A 6329-nucleotide genomic window follows, 5' to 3' on the forward strand; every position below is an offset into this window, starting at 1 on the left:
TGAGCAGAAAAGGCTGGCAGGCATACCCTCTGTGACCCAGCAATACACCTGTGAATACAAAATGTTACCATCACAATCATAAGTAGTGAGATTCTTAACACAGCCATGAGCCTTTGTGGCAGCGGCCCCTCGGCTCTGGAATAACCTTCCCTGGCACATTCGATCTGTAGGATCTTTTGAGGCTTTTAAATCCTCCTTAAAAACCCACTTTTTCTCCCTGGCTTTTAATCATATTTAAGTAGACTCTTGGCTGATAACCTTGATTTGTTTTATATCTTTATTTTATTTATTTTAAAGTATTTTATTTGAACTAATCTTATTCTATTTTATTGCACTGTGTTTTAGTCTATTGATTTTAACTGCTTGGAACGGTTGCATTATTCACTTTTACCTTTAATGCAGCTTTTATCCTGTACAGCACTTTGGTCAACCTCGGTTGTTTTTTAAATGTGCTCTATAAATAAAGTTTGAGTTGAGTTGAGATGATGTTAAAAGTGGTTATCAATAGAGGTTCTGTGGCTCACCTTGTGATAGGCGCCGATAGATCTGAGTTCCGAAACACTCGGGAGTCGTGGACCGAGCCGGGCCACTTTGCCACAACATTACTGATCAAATAGTCAGCATTGCAGACCATCTGAAATGATAAGATGTTAAACCAATTAATGCACATCACAGGCAATGTACAGTGTTCATTAATTAACTTTATCAAAAGTCATGTTCACCTGTACATTGATGCTGTGGAAGTTTTTCCTGTTCACAAAATCCCCCTCATGGCCACCTGAGGGGGATTTTATTTTGATGTGTGTGCAGTCCACTGCACCAATGACATTGGGGAAACCTGTAATACGATGCAATGAGCATCTTACTCTGAATCTTAAAGCTGCAGTCTGCAGGATTTGTTGTTGTCATACGTAAAGTCCTAATTTTTGGCATTTTAAGAGTTTACATGATCTATCAGAACGCTTGAAGTTGAAAACGGTGACCTCCGTAGTCGCAAAATGCAAGAAATGCTTATTTTTTTAACCAAAAAATAAAAAGTTATTCAACTTCCTGTCCTACCCCATCAAAACACATGAGAACTCGTGCACGTCTACGTACACGCCAGATGCGCGTACATGACTCCTCATTCATCAACTCGCCTGTCATTTGCGATCATGGAAGACACAGTAAGTAGACTAGCCCGTAATGAAGTTCAATAGTCTAGATAAGCGTGGGGACGAGCCTACCTTGTATCGCGCGTGCACAATCGGTGATTGACAGGCAGCAGAGCCCAGCTCGTAACCTGATTGGTTACCTTTTACCGGTCCGGTCTGCAATTTTGTAAACAAACCTGCTGGCTTTGGAGGGACCTAGCGGGACATATAGGGGACCTAGAGAACTCTTTTTTTTTTTGTATTGAGGTATTTAATGTACTACTTTCAGAATCCCCGGACAGTTCCAGGCATTATGCTTGAAAAAGAGTTGCAGACTGCAGCTTTAACATTGTAATTGTAACTGTAATTATTATTATTTTTTTAATTTTCTTACCTGCAATCCTATAGAACTCCTCCTTGATGTCACAGAGTCTTCTATGCCCAGGGAAGGAGATGAAGATGCTTGCAAGTCCTTTAATTACCAGACACACACTACGGATTGTGCGACAAATTGTGGCCTCATCAGTAGATGAGACATGCCAGGCCTACAGTATGCCTTTGATGGAGTAGCCTACTCACTGGATCAGCATCTTCTGGAACTGGGGGCTCCAGCAGTGTGATGGTGTTTCCAGAGACTGCAAGACTGATTGAATATGAATGGTTGGTTATGTCTCACATAGAGATTGAAGAATGTACCATGTATGAAGAGGGTGGGATCTTGGGGGGGACATATTTGTGTCTGTCCCCCCAGGGATCCCCTCCAACACAGGCCTGCCCTTGTTGAGCTCCAGTGCCTTGTCCTCTGCTGGGGTTAGGTCAGGTGATGGTGACCCACCACCTGTGCCTTGTTTGGGTTTTTTTTTTTTTTCACTGCTAAAACAGTACAGGCAATGTGTGGGCAGGCACATTCTTAATAAAAAGTACACTTGTTAAGTATTTGTCAGGGGACTTACCATTCTGCAGGATGTTCTTATATTTTACTTTGGCTTGCTGCCATGTCCGTTTTGGCCCAGTCATGTTAAATCTACACCCACAAAAACACACAATGAAACAGTAGAGGAGCATGGAGTTACATTTAGATAGTTTCACTCACATGCAGTCAATTTCAACTTATTCATAATCAAAGTAGGCTACAAATATGTTAATTAACATTTTATTTGAATTGTAGCCTAATTGTGATAGTTTCAGTGGAGTGGTGAGAGTGTATTTGTGCACTACTTACGCATTCAGGCGGTCAGAAATGGTTTGCCACGCTTGCTCCCTTTGTTTTTTAACTGTGGCAGTATTTCCTTTTTGTTTTATTTTCTCCTTCACCTCTTCATATGCTTCCATTAATAGTTCTTGGCATGATGTATTTCAACGTATTTCTCCCCAGCGGAGCAAGAAGTTCTTGCTCCGCTGGGGAGAAATACGTTGCCATGGTGAATCAGTGAATCTATGATCGATCGTGGGGTCTATTTAAGCAAGCCGTGTGCAGCACTTATCCAGGATTGGTTTCACCTGGCTTGGTGAATCTGTGTCTGCTCATCCTGGCTTGGCCTTTGTGCAACCAACTAAGCCTGGGCGCCCATGTTTTGGATTACTTGAACCTGGCGAAGTAATATCCTGGATGTCTAAATCCTGCTTTTGTGCAACGGGCCCCAGGACTGTGCCATGCATCCCTAAAAGGCCTGATATGTTTTATTTCACAAATATATTAGGCGTTGAGAATGCAAAAAAGGGAAAAGGTGGCATTTTTCAACTTGAAAAGGGTCAAATTTGACCGATAAAATAAAGTTTACAGTGTGTTAAAAAAAATACTACTATATGGGTCAATGACATATAAGGGTTGGCATGATGACAAATTTAAAAATATGTTTTCAACCTGTTAAAACAACATGACCAAAGACCGTTAGAATGTATATTTTGCATTTCTGTTGGTTTCATAGTATTTGATATGACATTTCTACCATTTTTAAGCAAATACAGAGCTAATGGCCCATTATTTTGTCAAATGGTGTAACCACAAAACAATTCATATTTATTTGATATTTCACCCTCTAAGATTTTATGTAAGTGTAGCCATGAAAACAAGTAATTGATTTTCAAATATCACATGAAAAATATTTTGTTATATCTATTTTTAAATTTAGATTACATGGATTTTTTTATCGAGCCGAGCAAGACAGTATGTTGTGAACATTTAAGTTTTCTGCATATTCCTTGACCAGTTGGGTAAAAATGGTTTTAAAACACATTACTACAGTGTACTTGAATACTTAAATCTCATCCATAGTAACTTTTTTGTATAATATGAGATTTTTGGAAAAAATACTGGTTACGCCAATTGACACATCGGTTACACCAACTGACCATAAAACATCTACAGCAAAAGGACAAGAAATTGACACAGAAAATAGTCATCAAGGTAAACTGAATTGGATATTTTAATACTCCATATCAAAAATGATTTCATAACAACAATGAAGAAACAGGATTAATTTGTGATCTATTCTGGATTAATTTGTGTTCTATTTCAGTTCAGATCTCATACAATTTCAGTCTATACCCATTGTTTTCAAAAAGAGTAAGAGAAAGTGTGTGTGAAAGAGAATAAGAGTGAGTGAAAGAGTGAGTAAGATCATATCTTAACAACCATGAAGAAACAGGATTAACTTGTGATCTATTCTCATACAATTTCAGTTTGTAAAATAACAGCCTTTGCTTTCAAAGAAAGAGTGAGTGAGAGAGAGTGTGTGTGAGTGAGAACAAGAGAGAGAAAGAAAGAAAGAAAGAAAGAAAGAAAGAGAGTATCATCATTCATTGTGAGAGAGTATCATCATTAATTTCTTTCATCACTAAACTGTTCGGATTACACTTTTAAAAACCCGAGAACCATCAGTGTAAGTTCATGCCATCTGATGAGATCTGAACAAATTATTTAACATTAACATAACAATATAAATGAAACAGCGTCTCAGAAACGTAAGACTTGAAATATTTCTGCCCAGAAAAGTTGAGTCTGTGGAAGAAAGACATTAACCTTTCAAGTTGTGTGCTTGGAACTGTTTCCAGGCATCTTCTGTTAGTTTGGAATGACGTGAGTTCACAGGTTCTGGCTCAGAAATAACGTGGAGAACATCAGACTCGTAATAAAACAAGATGTCAGGTGGATGAGGCCAGGTGAAGACATTCTTCTCGGCTAGCTGTTGCATGCAGCTTACCTCAACTTCATCCCCAACCACCTGAATGATTTGCCCCACAAATGGTTTGCCCTCGAATCGAACAAGAGCAAACTTTCCTTGCCTACTTTCCTGATCCTCCACGCTGTCAGGTGTTGAAGTGGTGGCTGGTGGATCCCGGAAATCAACTGCAGTTGGCCCATGACACTTGCAGACATTGGGTCTTCTGCAAAAGCAAGAAATGTCCCAGTACTGAATGACAGCTGGCTCTTCACAGGTCACTTGATGTATCTTGAGTGTGCCTTTTACTGCTGGAATGAAGGCCGGGACTTTTTCATCATATAGATTGGGAGTTAGGTTTAGAACATCAATAAGTACCCTTTTGTTCTCCCTATACTGTCTCTGGTACTGCTTCCACCTTTTCCTCATCTTCTCCTGATTCCGTTTGGAGAGCTGTGCTACTGGGGTGTTCACAATCTTTCCCTCTCCCTTCCTCCTTTGGTAGCTATAAATACAATGTAAAAATAAAACAATTAGCCTTTTATATCTAGAATAATCCTCTCACTCCTCTCATTTCCACAGCCTATCTACATCACTGACTTTATTCTTCACATGAAAAATGTGCGTGTGTGTGTGTGTGTGTGTGTGCTTGCATGCCTGTGTCCGAATGTGTGTGTGTGCATGCTGTTGCGTGTGCACTACCTTGCCCGTCTTTTTGCCAGGTAAATTGCTTTAGCAGCAGGATCTGCGTTCACTTGCGCTCTGTGGCGAGCCACTTTTTCCTTGCTTGTAAGTGGCATCTATTGGGGGACAAGAAGTACACTTTATTTATAATAAATGTATTATTTTTTGTATTATTTATTCATAATTTAAACATGTTTACATACAACATAATAAAATATTCAAAATATATTGTGGAAGTTAAAATTTTAAATAAAAAATATTGACATTTCAAAAATCACTTAAAATACAATCTAAATGAAACCCTATTAAAGCTACTGTTCATGCTACAGTTGGTCACTATTTAAATTAGAAAAATAATACAATTGCCACCTTAAATTACATACTCTTTGGCCTGAATCTGATCAAATTGTTCTCAAACAGAAAGGAGTCAAATGGTGTAACCGGTTACAACATTTGACATTTCTATTTAAAATCAAAATTTGTAGGCATTATTATGGACAACTATGTACACACTTGACCTTTATGTGAATATTCAAACACAGTTTTTACATTAAATTCAATATTTTATGATTATTATGGTTTATCAACATTTTAAGGAGGTCATACCATTTGACATGTAAACTAAGCTTGCCTGACCATGGCCTAAAAACACTTAATTATTAACAATTTTAAAGAGAGTTACCACAGCCCTTTTATGGCGTTACTAACCTTGACTCATAGCAGTTGGGGTCTTCAGGGGTCCTTCTCTGTGACATCATTTCCTGTCACATGATCTTCTGACTAATAGCAGAGAGTCTCTATTCTGTATTGTGTTCTGTAAAAGTCTGTAAATACTTACAAAATGGCTCCTTAAATGGCGGTTACACCACTTGACATTTCAAGTGGTTGATGTGACAGACATGATTCCCCATATTCATTAAAATATTCAGAACAATGGGATTTCATTACTTTTATTTCATATTGTAAAGTTCTTATGCAAGATCAAGCCAGATTATTTTATAAGGGATTTCAGAGAGAATTTCACATTTTTTTCAGCAAGTGTAATTATTTGGTTCATGTTTTTGTGGTTACACCATATTGACATTTTTATCCAAATTCTCTCAATACTCTCTAAAATTGAATAAATCCCAAACTTTAAGATTAGGGTTTGATGAGAATGGTGTTGGAAAATAATTTGTCAATTTATTTTCAAATTTTAACAATTTTAAATGTATCTAACCCATATGTACACAAAAAAATGAGCGTCACGTCATTGACCCATATACTATATACCATAAATATACAAGTATATATATGCATGATAGACCCAAAACAACATGCTGCGTGGACTCTTCCAGACGGTTACATAACA

At 37.9% G+C, this 6329-nt stretch overlaps 1 long non-coding RNA gene across 1 annotated transcript; it reads right to left on the reverse strand.

Annotated features, from left to right (window-relative positions):
* Window positions 1–3926: 3926 nt before the first annotated feature.
* Window positions 3927–5917, reverse strand: LOC142384337 (uncharacterized). Its single transcript, XR_012770049.1, has 3 exons — window positions 5687–5917; window positions 4997–5094; window positions 3927–4799 (listed from the first exon to the last, which is right to left on the reverse strand). It is a non-coding gene; the product is annotated as an uncharacterized LOC142384337 (long non-coding RNA).
* Between the last annotated feature and the right edge of the window lie 412 nt (window positions 5918–6329).

This window comes from Odontesthes bonariensis, chromosome 1 (assembly GCF_027942865.1).
Source record: "Odontesthes bonariensis isolate fOdoBon6 chromosome 1, fOdoBon6.hap1, whole genome shotgun sequence".
In the NCBI taxonomy this organism is placed as follows: domain Eukaryota; kingdom Metazoa; phylum Chordata; class Actinopteri; order Atheriniformes; family Atherinopsidae; genus Odontesthes; species Odontesthes bonariensis.